At 48.1% G+C, this 15776-nt stretch overlaps 1 pseudogene across 1 annotated transcript in view; it reads right to left on the bottom strand.

The window, feature by feature from the left end:
- The window catches only part of LOC308167437 (actin-binding LIM protein 1-like), a 74969-nt pseudogene that overhangs the window by 18200 nt on the left and 40993 nt on the right, over positions 1–15776 (bottom strand). The window contains exons 7-15 of the transcript in view: positions 13081–13168; positions 12285–12343; positions 6321–6365; positions 5241–5318; positions 3749–3916; positions 3316–3360; positions 2911–2955; positions 2085–2129; positions 1207–1242 (exon numbers count right to left, since the gene is read on the bottom strand). The product of the transcript in view is annotated as an actin-binding LIM protein 1-like (transcript). The remainder of the gene's footprint in view (positions 1–1206; positions 1243–2084; positions 2130–2910; positions 2956–3315; positions 3361–3748; positions 3917–5240; positions 5319–6320; positions 6366–12284; positions 12344–13080; positions 13169–15776) is intronic.

Raw genomic sequence — 15776 nt, forward strand, 5'->3', positions numbered from 1 at the left:
TGTCGTTCTTAACGCAACATCCACCACAGAAGGATTACATCAGCACATAACAGCCCCGCAGAGCCACAGAGAACCAGTCAGCACCGGATACAACAGGCAGGTATGTACAGGGCCCCGGTAGCCTGGTTAGAGAGGCCGGTTAGCAATTGGAAGGTCGCTAGTTCGATCCCCGCCTCAGGGGGGAGCTGCATGTGCCCTTGAGCAAGGCACGTAACCCCTAATTGCTCCAGGGTTCATATTTGGATTTATTGTTGCGTGTAGAATCCCTGGGTGGTTCTTGTTTTGTTGTGTTTTGTGACGCTCACCAAAAACCGAGGCTGTGAGCATTGACAACTTTTATTTTGTTCTTATGTATTTATTTATTTTCGGTTTTTGTTGTTCTGTATGTTGATGTTTTCTCCTTTGTTCTGAGATGTTGATTATCATGTTAGGTCTGTGATGTCATGTTGATTATCATGTTAGGTCTGTGATGTCATGTCCTGTTTTCTTGTGTATGTTCTGTGTGGAGCCCAGGAACAGTCTGGGGATCCTAACCAATCAAATCAAACACACCAGACCTGTCATGTGACCACCAGGGTTAGGGTTAGGTACCACCAGGGCTATAGTAGTAAAAGCATGTTATTCCAATGGTGTTCCTACTGTAACTGTTAACATTACAGTTATGTAACATTACAGTTATGTAACATTACAGTTATGTAACATATGTGTAATTGCACAGATTTAAGAGCACCTTAGTGTGAAGCATTACCTACTTTGTCTGGTTATTTATGTGACTTTTACTTAACCAGATCAAATCAATTGAGAATAATTTCTCATTTTCAATAATGATCTGGCCAAGACCCTAACCCCAAACCTAACCCTAACCCTAACATAACTACATAAACACACCACAGGGTCATCACAAAACAATACATACAACACATGAGAACGGCAAAGACAGAGAAGATGTTTTCAGCACAGAGGGGGAGTATATATATATATAGTATAGCCGAGGCTCTTATAGTATATATGTTACGGTACATGTGGGAAAACTAGGGTTAGGGTTAGGTACTACGTCGACTTGGTACGTGCTGGCATGTCTAACCCTAACCCTAACCCTAACCCTAATCTTAACCCTAACCCTAACCTTAACCCTAGCACCCTAGCACCTAACCCTAACCCTAGTTTTCCCACATATATATCTATCTAATATAACGAGGCTCTTACCTCCGCGGAGGGAGTAGGAGACAGAGTCCTGGGAGACTGAAAGGAAAAACAAACGTCACATTAGAATGATCCAGAACATTAGAATGATCCAGAACATTAGAATGATCCAGAACATTAGAATGATCCAGAACATTAGAATGATCCAGAACATTAGAATGGTCCAGAACATTAGAATGATCCAGAACATTAGAATGATCCAGAACATTAGAATGATCCAGAACATTAGAATGATCCAGAACATTAGAATGATCCAGAACATTAGAATGGTCCAGAACATTCCACAGCTGAGGAAGGTGAATAGCAGAAGCGTCATAAGCAGTTAGAGAAGCGTTAGTATGTTGTGGCTGGTTGTCCATGCGCCATGTTTCATTGTACAACAACGTACAATATTCTGACTGCGTCTTATGCGACGATCAAAACGAGAACTTTGATTTGAAGAAAATGTGAAGCGGTGAGAGACGTTTGTAATGAAGCAGAAATGGCCTTCGAGAAGAAACAGACAGGCACACACTCAGACCTACACACACAGACGCACACACACACACACACACAGACGCACGCACACACACACACACAGACGCACGCACACACACGCACACACACAGTATGCAGTTAGACAACGTAGTCGGCTCGGGTAAAAACTTGCCTCGTCACTCAAAGCAGAATAAGTCAGAGAGAGCAAACACACAGAGCAACATCCAGGTCAAAGGTCAAACACACAGAGCAACATCCAGGTCAAAGGTCAAACACACAGAGCAACATCCAGGTCAAAGGTCAAACACTGAGCCTGTCGCCCCTCGTTACCCCAGAGACGGGCGCTAGTTAGACATGCCAGAGTTCAAAGAGGTAGGTCAAAGGTCATCTCAAAGGCCACTTACTGTATCCCCAGACCTAAAGCACAGCTCTGGTGGCAGGGTCTGAGGCTGGCGACAGAGAGAGGCATCACTAGTATTTAGGGTTAGGGTCACTAGTAGGGTTAGGGTCTGAACGTTAACAACAGCTGGTGTTAGTTAGTTAGGGTTATACTTATAACTCATGGATGTTATATAATACTATCAAACACCTGACTGGTAGGATAACTAGGTAACATCACATATAGCTAGCCTAGCACGCTACCAGACATCATTCTACTAATGAAGGATTGATATTAAATGATAAGGCTAGCTTATTTGATTCCTTCTCTAGTTAGTAAATATGCGTTAGTATGATTGGCTGAATTGTTGGTTAGTTCGATTAGCTTCTGGCTGTTGATTGGTTTGTCACATGCAGCATGTTGTTTAGTTGATTGGTGGATGCTAACTAAAGGTCTGAATGAGCATTGATTAAAATACTGAAGCATCTGGCTGTAATACAGGAAGTGACTTGTTGTGTTATTAGATGACTGGGTTGATAACTGAGTGTTAAAAGCAGTGGGTGCTGTTGGACTCGACCATGCCCACATCTCAACATGCTTCATAACCCTAACCCAGTAATGTCACAGCCTGTCATGACATGTACGTTCAATATCCAAGTTTATGACTTATTAATACATTATCTTGTGTAAATACTCTCGTATGCATGCAGACTTAATAATAAGAGTAGCAGCACATTCAAATAAAGCGCTACAGATTTAGCTTCCGCTTGATAAAAGTGGCCAGTAGCATTCTCTTTCTCTCTTCAATCGATTGGCCATGCCTTGAAACGCTCTCGGCCCGGCTAACTTACTGTCTCACTGCGTCTCAGGGAGCTCTCACTATCGCTGCTCAGTGGCTACAGAGGGAGGGAACAGGACAGTTAGGGTTGTACCATCCAGCGGTGCGGTTTACAATCTTTCCAAATTTCAGGCCTTATTCCGCACCAGATTGGCAACCATCAGTCTGTCGACAATGTAGACTCTACATGGACATCTGACCACCAGGGGGAGCCAGAGACCTGCTACATACTGTACCATGATGACACGGGAAGTGGCTTGTCATGGACACATTACACACAATCTCTCAAAACTACACACACACACACACACACACACACACACACACACAGGTGGTGGGGGTGGGGGTGGAGGTGGAGGTGGAGGTGGGGGTGGGGGTGGGGGGTATTGTGGAAGGGGGAGGCAGGTCTGCCACTCACACGTACGTCCGGTATGGGGGAACGGCCTCGTCTGGTTGCCAAAGGCTGTCGACAAGAGGGGTGACTCTGTGTTACCATAGCAACCAGACATAGTGACTCTGTGTTACCATAGCAACCAGACATAGTGACTCTGTGTTACCATAGTATCCAGACATGGTGACTCCCTGACCACCCTGACCCTGACCCTAACCCTGACCCTGACCACCCTGACCCTGACCCTGACCCTGACCACCCTAGATCCTGACCCTCACCCTAACCCGGTTACCATTCAGATACGATGTGTAATCCTTGAAGAACAAAAAGAGCGACAGAAGCTGATCAAAAATGGACCGACAGGTTCTTTAACTTTAATGGATCGGTTCTGCTTGTCTATAGTGTCTCTGAGTGACACAGCCCCCAGACAGGGTTAGGGTCAGAGGACTGTGGGCGTTACCTCTCCGGTGCCGAGGCGGTCCAGTCTGTCTCTGTGGTCCAAGGTAGAGGCGGTGGAATTCAGAGTCTCATAGGATATCATGTCAGGACGCTCTATATCATATATGGCCTTCACCCTGGGGATGGCTGCCAGGGCTCGGTAATCTATGATCTCATTGTCTACTTTTGCCTGGAGGGAGGAGGTAAGGAGGGAGGAGGTAAGGAGGGAGGGAGGGAGGGAGGGAGGGAAGGAGGGAGAGAGGGGCAGAGGAGGGGGGACACATGAACAAACACGGATGGAAAGACACAGGGAGGGGAGGAGGAGGAGGGGAGGAGGAGGAGGAGGAGGGGAGGAGGAGGAGGGGAGGAGGAGGAGGAGGAGGAGGAGGAGAGAGGAGGTCAAGGCAGGGTCAGGGTTCAGAGGTGACTCATCACAGCACATCACAGGAGAGAAACACCAAATACAACATGGCCACCGAGGAACAGGACCCTGGTCACCACAAAGGAATGATTGTCAACCAGAGGGGAATTGGAGACGTTGCCGTTCTGATTCCCCCTGATAAATGACACTAATACATTGGAATGGTGTGTGGTGGTGGTGGGGGGGGGGGTACTAAAGGGTTTTATGGGTAGGGTTGGGGGTACGAAAGGACGAGTATTTTTTCTTGAGCCGTCAGTCATCATACAGAACGAACACTGTCATTACCCCAACATTACAGATTGTGACGTTAGAATTATAAGGTTCTATCTCAATTTTTATCAAAATTGAGTTTTTTACATAATCTAGCCTAACAGCCCTTAATCTCCTGTTTCCGTAGCGTAGAGGCGGCTTGATGTTCAAGTACACCCCCGGACACATGACGCTGGTATGTCGCAGGGTCACATGACGCTGGTATGTCGCAGGGTCACATGACGCTGGTATGTCGCAGGGTCTTACCAACCCTTAATGCTGAGTGCCAAGCAGGGAGGCATCGGGTACCATGTTAATAGTCTTTGGTACGACTCGGCCGGGGATCGAACTCACAACCTCCCAATCTCAGGGCGGACACTCTAACCGCAAGGCCACTTACCCCTACGTACCACAGTGGACAAACTCTATATATACATATATACATAACTCTATACATCCATATATACATAACTCTATACATCCATATATACATAACTCTATACATCCATATATACATAACTCTATACATCCATATATACATAACTCTATACATCCATATATACATAACTCTATACATCCATATATGTATCCTTCTATATATCAGCTACCTGGGCAGCTTGTGACCTACGTGGTGTCAGCGCTACATCACACGTTATGACTGACGGCTCAACTAAAGCTTCATGGGGGATCATGGAAAACCTTACTCTCTCTCTCTCTCTCTGTGAATACTAATATCATATTTGACTAGAAACACTGCGGCACTGTTGTCTCATTGGAGTCCCTGGTGGGTTGGGTGACAGCGAGAGAGGGTTAGGGTTAGGGTTAGGGTTAGGGCAGTACTCACATAGATGGTATGCCCAGGGGATCCTGGGATGCTGGAGCCAGGTCTGGAGCAGAGGCTCTCGGACGAGGATCTGGTCGTCTGTGGACAGAGAAGAGGGCGTGTTAGAGGTGTGTTAGTGACCGACGTACGACCTTACGACGGCCGGTCACAGGACCCCCCACAATCACAGGCTCCCTACAGTTCCGCAAACAACAAGAGCGTTGACATGTTGACAATGTAAATGAGTAGCAGCAGTCAAAGCGCATTCGGGGGAGAAATTGGTGCTCAGCATGTAAGTCGTGGGAAAATAATCCAAACGCCAGCTTTTCCTTCTCAAGCACACTCTTTTGACCTTTAAGAGCAACATGTGCAATGTTAAAGCATCTGCTCACAGCCTGTAAATGCCTTTCAAATGAGGTCAGAATACATTTCAGATATGGCCCCATTTCTGTTAAAGGTGTTATGTTTTTAGACACAATGCTTTGAGCAGATTGATGGGTTGATTTAGGGCAGGGGTTCGAAAGAAATGGGAGTTACTGGAAGTTCATATCTGAAGGAGGAATAAGCCCTTTACTCCCCCTACACCTGACAGGTGTATCCTGGTGGCATCACTAACCACCTCCCCAGCACCTGAGATAGTAGACTAACGGCCGACTTCAAGCCTAATTCAAGACTCAAATTCGATCTCAATGGAGATTTTACTTTGAAAGTGTGATTTAGTCCAGGACTAGGCTTAAGCCTTGTCTGTGAAACCGGCCCTAAAACTCCCACAAACTAAGCTTGACTTGCACCACACCTCATAGAGCTGAAGAGGACTGGTGGCTAAACTACGAGGGATCATGAATTTGGCCAAATCCTTTACAGTGGTCCAATGAATTCAGTTCTCATTAGACCAGTCATCGGATTGGAATCAGGCCAAAATTGTAAGCGGATAGCCGTGACAGTCCATAGAGCGGACCCCCCCACTCCTCCCCCCACTAGCCACAGCCCCTCTGCTAGCCACAGCCCCCTCTGCTGGCCACAGCTGGTGGCGGCGGTGACACGTGACATGGTGAACCATTAAAAGCCCCCGCTGTGCTGCCCAGTAGCAGAATACAGTACCTGCCTTTCTGATTGGTGCAGAGAGGTTACTGAGGGAGGGAGGAGCTGTGGGAGGAAGAAGGGATCACAGGACATCACTCAAACTTGAGCCCCGCCCCCCGACAGTTGACAGTTATACATAATACTAACCCTAACCCAATATATACATATATATATATACATAATACTAACCCTATCCCTAACCCTAACCCAATATATACATATATATACATAATACTAACCCTAACCCAATATATATATATATATATATATATATATATATATATATATATATATATATATATATATACATAATACTAACCCTAACGTCTGTGTTAACACTGGGTTAACCTCACCCTAACACAGAAACAATGTAAGCACTTATTTTAGTAGTGTTCAAAACTCAACATAAGCACTGCATAGACATTTCACAAATAATGTATGATACTTATAAATCAAGGGTGATGCACATCAGGTCTTCAAGGACGGGTGCTTTGTCAAATATTAACATATATACATTATGTTAATATGTATATAGTATATATATTAACATATTTAGACATTGACAAATGATTTATGAAGCGGTTATACAGGCCACTTCCCCTGAGGGGTTTGGGTGTTATGTGAAGCGTCACCTGTGTGTCTACAACCGGGTGTGCTATGACAACGTGTATCAGGTGGTCATGGTGAAAACACACACACACACACACACACACACCCACACATACACACACACTGCAATTCCTCTACTTGCTTTGAGTAAAAGCAAGTCAGCGAGTGGTTAGCTAAAGCAGTGCTGAATCACTCAGGACCTGAAAGTCTGCAAACCTCTGGCCTGCACATTGTCTCAGGCTGAAGACGTGACTGGGGGAAAAAGAAATCAAGAGGGGACGGCCGCCCTGTGAGACGCTGCCATGTCTGAAGAAGAGAACGGTAAAAGACAGGAGGACACTCCGTAATGTACCTGTCAACATGCACAGCACTCTCTCTATCACACATCCATGACCCTCTGATCAGTGACACATCCATAAGATACTGTCCAACACTCAGTCGTCATTACCGTAACATACTGCACATGCTCAACATCATCATTACCCCAAGCGCACATACGTTGATTGTCATTACCGCAACATACTGGACGACCACTGTACAGTAACCACCACAGAACCATTGTTACCATAGTAACCATAGTAACCACCACAGAACCATTGTGAACTCTTTCGTTCGCACATATGTGACAGCTGCTGGTGAAAGCGGGAACCGACCAAATGTTCAGACTTTTGTTCAGAAATTTTAAAATAAATGTCAATGTTGTTGAAAATCAATGACACAATGACTCGCTAGTCAAGCCAAAATATTACAATGCAATGGATTTGGTGAGTAATCCCCACTACTACCTAGTTAGTGGAGAGTAGTGGGGATTACTCACCGATTGCATTGCAATGTTTTACTGTTTTGACTAATAATAATAATAACTTGGATTTGTATAGCGCCTTTCATTAAAACCCAAGGACATTTTACAATTCTGAAGAAATGGTCAGACAGACAAAACAGAAACAACAAAGCAAAACAGAAACTTGACCAGGGACTTGACCAGGAGCCAGTGGAGGTGAATGAGGGTGGGGGTGATGTGCTGCCAGGGCTTGGTGTGGGTGAGGACCCTGGCAGCTGAGTTGTGCACATACTGAAGCCTGTCCAGGACTTTGGTGGGAACTCCGAACAGGACTCCATTGCAGTAATCCAGATGGGAGGTGACGAAGGCGTGGATGAGGGTTTCGGCCATGGAGTCGGTGAGGGAAGGTCGTAATCTGAAGATATTTCTGAGGTGAAAAAAGGCGGATTTGGTGACAGATTTTATGTGGGACTGGAAGGAGAGGTTGGAGTCAAGGATGACGCCCAGGTTTCAGACTTCGGAGGATGGGGAGATGGAGCATCTGTCGACCTCGAGGATGAAGTCGCCAACCTTCCGGAGCAGCGCCTTGGGTGCCACAACCATGAGCTCTGTTTTCTTACTATTGAGTTTGAGAAGGTTAGATGTCATCCAGGTTTTTATTTCATGCAGGCAGTTGCCAAGGGACTGGGCGTTCAACACCTTGCCACCCATACTGGAGTGTGGGCTCTTTGCGCTGCAGGTGCCTGACTACACCTGCAGGTGGATTACGAACTTTCTGTCCAACAGGACCCAGCGGGTGAAGCTCGGGAAGTCCATCTCCGAGCTGAGGACCATCAACACCGGTTCCCCGCAGGGCTGCGTCCTGTCTCCCCTCCTGTTTTCCCTCTACACCAACTGCTGCACCTCCAGCCACCAGTCGGTCAAACTCCTTAAGTTCGCGGACGATACCACCCTGGTAGGGCTCATCTCCAGGGGGGATGAATCTGCGTACAGGAGCGAGATCGACTTGGTGGTCTCCTGGTGCACCCGGAACAACCTGGAGCTGAATGCTCTAAAGACAGTGGAGCTGATGGTGGACTTCAGGAGGAACCCACCCCCTCCCTCTCCAATCATACTAGGAGCCACTCCAGTCACCACAGTGGAGTCATGCTGCTGCCCCCCCCCCCCCCCCTGACCTGACCCCGATCTATCTACCCTCCCTCCACCCCCACCCAGAGAGCTTTGGACTGTCTGGACATGAACACTTGAACACTCGATATTTGCACTTCTTATATTTATATTAATTATGACTCTTGCACTATGATGTTGGTTTGCACTGTCTTGTCCTGTCTTGCACCTGTCCTGCTGTAAACCGTGCTCCACTGTCCCAAACCAAATTCCTAACATGTTTACATGTCATGGCAGTAAAGTCTTCCGATTCTGATTCTGATTCTGGGGGGGGAGCGGAAAGGATGGGGTGGAGCTGAGGTAAATTTGGGTGTCGTCAGCGTAGCAGTGGAAGTTGAGGCCGTGATGACGGAGGGGCTGGTGGAGGGGGAGGGGGAGGGGCTGGTGGAGGGGGAGGGGGAGGGGGAGGGGGAGGGGGGAGTCGACCTTTGAGTGGAAGAAGTCCTGGAGTTTGTAGCAGCGGTCGGGAGCACCAGGAGGGTGGGGGGCGTCGGGGGGCGGAGTAGACGGTTGATGGTGGAGATCAGTGTTCTGGGGTTTTGCTTGGAGCCAATGAGACGGGAGTATTATAGGGTCTTAGTGTGGGAGAGAGCATCCTGGTAGGCAGTCACGTGGTCCCTGTAAGCCAGGAGATGGACCGTGAGGCCAGTTTGTTTGGACAGCCTCTCCAGCTGGCGACCAGCGGCCTTCATGGCGCGGAGTTCGGTGGTGAACCAGGGGGCAGGGCGGGTGAAGGAGACGGTCCGGGTTTTGAGGGACTATGACAATGACTAGTGATTTTCAACAACGTTGACATGTATTTACATTTTTCAGAATGAAAGTCTGAACATTTTGATTGGTTGCTGACTTGTTTCCAGCTGCTGTCAGATAAATCTTCCGTTGAAGAAAAGAGATCAGGGTCACACACATCCCTACATGCATACAGGTAGACTATGTGACAAAGCATACAGGTAGACTATGTGATCAGATGCATACAGGTAGACTATGTGATCAGATGCATACAGGTAGACTATGTGATCAGATGCATACAGGTAGACTATGTGATCAGATGCATACAGGTAGACTATGTGACAAAGCATACAGGTAGACTATGTGATCAGATGCATACAGGTAGACTATGTGACAAAGCATACAGGTAGACTATGTGATCAGATGCATACAGGTAGACTATGTGATCAGATGCATACAGGTAGACTATGTGATCAGATGCATACAGGTAGACTATGTGATCAGATGCATACAGGTAGACTATGTGATCAGATGCATACAGGTAGACTATGTGATCAGATGCATACAGGTAGACTATGTGACAAAGCATACAGGTAGACTATGTGATCAGATGCATACAGGTAGACTATGTGACAAAGCATACAGGTAGACTATGTGATCAGATGCATACAGGTAGACTATGTGATCAGATGCATACAGGTAGACTATGTGATCAGATGCATACAGGTAGACTATGTGATCAGATGCATACAGGTAGACTATGTGATCAGATGCATACAGGTAGACTATGTGACAAAGCATACAGGTAGACTATGTGATCAGATGCATACAGGTAGACTATGTGATCAGATGCATACAGGTAGACTATGTGATCAGATGCATACAGGTAGACTATGTGATCAGATGCATACAGGTAGACTATGTGATCAGATGCATACAGGTAGACTATGTGACAAAGCATACAGGTAGACTATGTGATCAGATGCATACAGGTAGACTATGTGATCAGATGCATACAGGTAGACTATGTGATCAGATGCATACAGGTAGACTATGTGATCAGATGCATACAGGTAGACTATGTGATCAGATGCATACAGGTAGACTATGTGACAAAGCATACAGGTAGACTATGTGATCAGATGCATACAGGTAGACTATGTGATCAGATGCATACAGGTAGACTATGTGATCAGATGCATACAGGTAGACTATGTGATCAGATGCATACAGGTAGACTATGTGATCAGATGCATACAGGTAGACTATGTGACAAAGCATACAGGTAGACTATGTGATCAGATGCATACAGGTAGACTATGTGATCAGATGCATACAGGTAGACTATGTAATTAGATGCATACAGGTAGACTATGTGATCAGATGCATACAGGTAGACTATGTGATCAGATGCATACAGGTAGACTATGTGATCAGATGCATACAGGTAGACTATGTGATCAGATGCTTACAGGTAGACTATGTGATCAGATGCATACAGGTAGACTATGTGATCAGATGCATACAGGTAGACTATGTGACAATGCTTACAGGTAGACTATGTGACAAAGCTGCATTTTTTTTGATTGATTGAAAACTTTATTAGAAGATGTGCAGAAGTAGGTACATGAAGGTACATATTACATACAAGGTCAACTAACAGGATAAAAACCCAAGAAAGCCACTGGCTTATTTCAATTGGGGTCCTTGATTCTCAATTCATCGTTACATGTAAGACAGACAAAAAAGCTAGTACTATCTACAAGATAATACAGACAAATAACTATTACTATCTACAAGATAAACACACATCCATCATGGGAAGAACAATACAACAAAACATAAGGTATGTACAGCGGGTAGGACAGGTGGGGACATACACCACAGGTGGGGGCGGGGGACAAAACACAAAGTATGTACAGTGGGTAGTTCGGGTCTTTTAATCTGATTTTTGATTTAGAGGGTCCAGTTACGGATTGCAGCCTCCTGTAAATGTTTTTTGAGAGTGGTTTTGAAGGTGGGCAGTGTTTTGCACTCCTTTAAGATTATAGGAAGGGCGTTCCACATTTTTACTGCATAGTTTGCAAACGAGTTTAACCCCTTGTTTGTGGTGCAACGCGGTTGAACGTGGTTCGTGGAGCTTCCTCTGGTGTTGTATGTGTGGACGTTGTTCACTTTTTGGAAGTATGTTGACAGGTACTTGGGTGTCTTTGTGGTGTAGCGTACAGCATACAGGTAGACATGTGACAATGTATACAGGTAGACTATGTGACAAAGCTGCATACAGGTAGACATGTGACAATGTATACAGGTAGACTATGTGACAAAGCTGCATACAGGTAGACATGTGACAATGTATACAGGTAGACTATGTGACAAAGCTGCATACAGGTAGACTATGTGACAATGTATACAGGTAGACTATGTGACAAAGCTGCATACAGGTAGACTATGTGACAATGCATACAGGTAGACTATGTGATCAGGTGCATACAGGTAGACTATGTGACAAAGCTTGAAAGGGACCTTTTGTCTGACCTACGACAATATAATGTGTTATTCAAACATAGTGGTCTTGCTGCCAAGAATATCAGCTGGGTGTTCTGCCGAGTGAAAGAATATCAGCTGGGTGTTCTGCCGAGTGAAGGAAGGAGTTCAGTTCCAGAGGAGCAGTCACATGACTTCATCTTTCTTACCCTGTATTTGTCTTCAGCTCTGCAGTTGTTCTTACAGCCTGGATGCCACACTGTGGACCCTGAGAGAGAGGAGGAGCAGAGGGAGAGAGAGAGAGTCAGCCTGGATGCCACACTGTGGACCCTGCAGAGAGAGGAGGAGCAGAGGGAGAGAGAGAGAGTCAGCCTGGATGCCACACTGTGGACCCTGCAGAGAGGAGGAGGAGCAGAGAGAGGAGGAGCAGAGAGAGGAGTCAGCAGAGAGAGAGGGAGGTAGGAAGAGAAGGAGGGAAGGAGGGTGAGAGAGAGGAGGAGCAGAGAGAGGAGTGAGCATGTTGGAACATCTGGAACATCCTAACTTCCAGGAATGTTGCAAGGCCTGATTTCCTCCTTTACCCAGCACACCCTTCATGAATTCTGCTTTGTGGGGAAAAACAACAACAAAAAACAATCCCACGCTTATTGACCATCAGCCTTCGTCCATATGAACATTCAACTGTGTTGGGCTGACTTGGCATGACGGTCCTCTAGAGTCCTCTAGTGTTTACCTTGCAGGTACATCTAGAGGCCTCTAGGACTCACCTTGCAGGTACATCTAGAGGCCTCTAGGACTCACCTTGCAGGTACATCTAGAGGCCTCTAGGACTCACCTTGCAGGTACATCTAGAGGCCTCTAGGTCTCACCTTGCAGGTACATCTAGAGGCCTCTAGGACTCACCTTGCAGGTACATCTAGAGGCCTCTAGGACTCACCTTGCAGGTACATCTAGAGGCCTCTAGGACTCACCTTGCAGGTACATCTAGAGGCCTCTAGGACTCACCTTGCAGGTACATCTCCTCTCCCTCCGTGAACATCTGGTTGCAGCGGCTGCATCTTGCACAGCTGGGGTGGTAGTGCTTATCCCCCGCCTGCAGCAGAAAGGGCAGAGTAGGGGTCAGAGGTCAGAGTAGAGGTCAGAGGTCAGAGTAGAGGTCAGAGGTCAGAGTAGGGGTCAGGGGTCAGAGTAGGGGTCAGGGGTCAGAGTAGGGGTCAGATCTAACAATCTAAAAGAAGTTGAAACTTTTTAGAATGGACATTCTTTCCATGACAACCGAAAATATGTAGAAACACACATACACACACACACACGCACAACAAGCGATACATAATGAGGGCTGATCCGGTGCACGACTCTGTTCTCTAATCCTCCACGGGGCCTCCCTTCTCTCTCTCTTTCCCTCTCTCCCTCCTCTCTCTTTTTCCCTCTCTCCCTTCTCTCTCTCTTTCCCTCTCTCCCTTCTCTCTCTCTCCCTCTCTCCCTCATCTCTCTCTCTTTCCCTCTCCCTTCTCTCTCTCTTTCCCTCTCTCCCTTCTCTCTCTCTCTCTTTCCCTCTCTCCCTTCTCTCTCTCTCTCTTTCCCTCTCTCCCTTCTTCCCTCTTTACTTCTCTCTCTTCTTCCTCCGTTCAACCTTTCCTACGTTCCAGTCTGTGTTTCATACTATAGGCTGTGTTCTCCATGAAAAGGTTCAGTGTGTTTGGTTGCAGGGGTAGGTTTAGTCACTGATTACTAAATATCTCAAACCCGGGAAGCCAGGATCACATTTCAGCCCCACTGAGAGAGAAGGGTGAGGGAGGGAGGAGGGTGAGGGAGGGAGGAGGGCGAGGGAGGGAGGAGGGCGAGGGAGGGAGGGAGGAAGGTGAGGGAGGGAGGGAGGAGGGTGAGGGAGGGTGAGGGAGGGAGGAGGGTGAGGGAGGGTGAGGGAGGGAGGAGGGTGAGGGAGGGAGGAGGGCGAGGGAGGGAGGAGGGCGAGGGAGGGAGGAAGGTGAGGGAGTGAGGAGGGTGAGGGAGGGAGGAAGGAGGGTGAGGGAGGGAGGGAGGAGGGTGAGGGAGGGAGGGAGGAGGGCGAGGGAGGGAGGGAGGAGGGTGAGGGAGGGAGGAGGGTGAGGGAGGGAGGGAGGGAGGGAGGGAGGAGGGTGAGGGAGGGAGGGAGGAGGGCGAGGAAGGGAGGGAGGGAGGAGGGCGAGGGAGGAAGGGAGGAGGATGAGGGAGGGAGGAGGGTGAGGGAGGGAGGGAGGAGGGCGAGGGAGGGAGGAGGGCGAGGGAGGGAGGGAGGAAGGAGGGCGAGGGAGGGAGGAGGGCGAGGGAGGGAGGAGGGTGAGGGAGGGAGGAGGGTGAGGGAGGGAGGGAGGGAGGAGGGTGAGGGAGGGAGGGAGGAGGGCGAGGGAGGGAGGGAGGAGGGCGAGGGAGGGAGGAAGGAGGGCGAGGGAGGGAGGGAGGAGGGCGAGGGAGGGAGGAGGGTGAGGGAGGGAGGGAGGAGGGCGAGGGAGGGAGGGAAGAGGGCGAGGGAGGGAGGGAGGTAGGAGGGTGAGGGAGAAGGGCGAGGGAGGGAGGAGGGTGAGGGAGGGAGGGAGGGAGGAGGGTGAGGGAGGGAGGAGGGTGAGGGAGGGAGGGAGGGAGGAGGGTGAGGGAGGGAGGGAGGAGGGCGAGGGAGGGAGGGAGGAGGGCGAGGGAGGGAGGAAGGAGGGCGAGGGAGGAGGGAGGAGGGCGAGGGAGGGAGGAGGGTGAGGGAGGAGGGATGGAGGGCGAGGGAGGGAGGGAAGAGGGCGAGGGAGGGAGGGAGGTAGGAGGGTGAGGGAGAAGGGCGAGGGAGGGAGGGAGGAGGGCGAGGGAGGGAGGGAGGAGGGTGAGGGAGGGAGGGAGGAGGGTGAGGGAGGGAGGAGGGCGAGGGAGGGAGGAGGGAGGAGGGCGAGGGAGGGAGAACGCCGGGTTGGGTTAGGGTTTGGTAGAAATCGGAGGACGGGCTCATTGTAACGCATGGAATGGAATGAGGAACCGTAACAAACGTGTTCTATGACCCCGTCCTCCGATTTCTACCTCCACCAGCCTCCCCTGATCGCACCTCAGTTAAAGCTTTATTAAATGAATAAGGGTTAGGTTAGGGTTAAGGTTAGGGTTAGCGTTAGTAATGAAATAAGGGTTAAGCTTCATAGCGTCATCCTGAGGCCACAGCTGTAAGTCATCTCAGCCTCACGTCATCCGCCTGCTTTGAGTTAGTGTCTTACTTACGTCTTTTACTCTCAACAACTCTCTCTCTCTTTCTCTCTCCCTTACTTCTCTCTTTCTCTTTTCCTCTCTTACTCTACTCCCTCTTTCTATCTCCGCCCTGAACTGACTCTATCTATCCCTCTTCATCCCCCTCTCTCTCTCTCTCTCTCCCCCAACCTGAAGTATCCTAAACAGACCCTGACATCACCCACGTTACAGGGTTAGGGTCTATAGTGTCACAGGTCTATAGTGTTACAGATCTATAGTGTTACAGCTCTATAGTGTTACAGCTCTATAGTGTTACAGGTCTATAGTGTTACAGCTCTATAGTGTTACAGCTCTATAGTGTTACAGCTCTATAGTGTTACAGGTCTATAGTGTTACAGATCTATAGTGTTACAGCTCTATAGTGTTACAGATCTATAGTGTTACAGGTCTATAGTGTTACATTACTGAACTAATTATGTTTGATTTATTTATCCAGTGCTACA

Source organism: Nansenia antarctica (genome assembly GCF_963989245.1).
Source record: "Nansenia antarctica genome assembly, chromosome: 11".
Lineage (NCBI taxonomy): Eukaryota > Metazoa > Chordata > Actinopteri > Argentiniformes > Microstomatidae > Nansenia > Nansenia antarctica.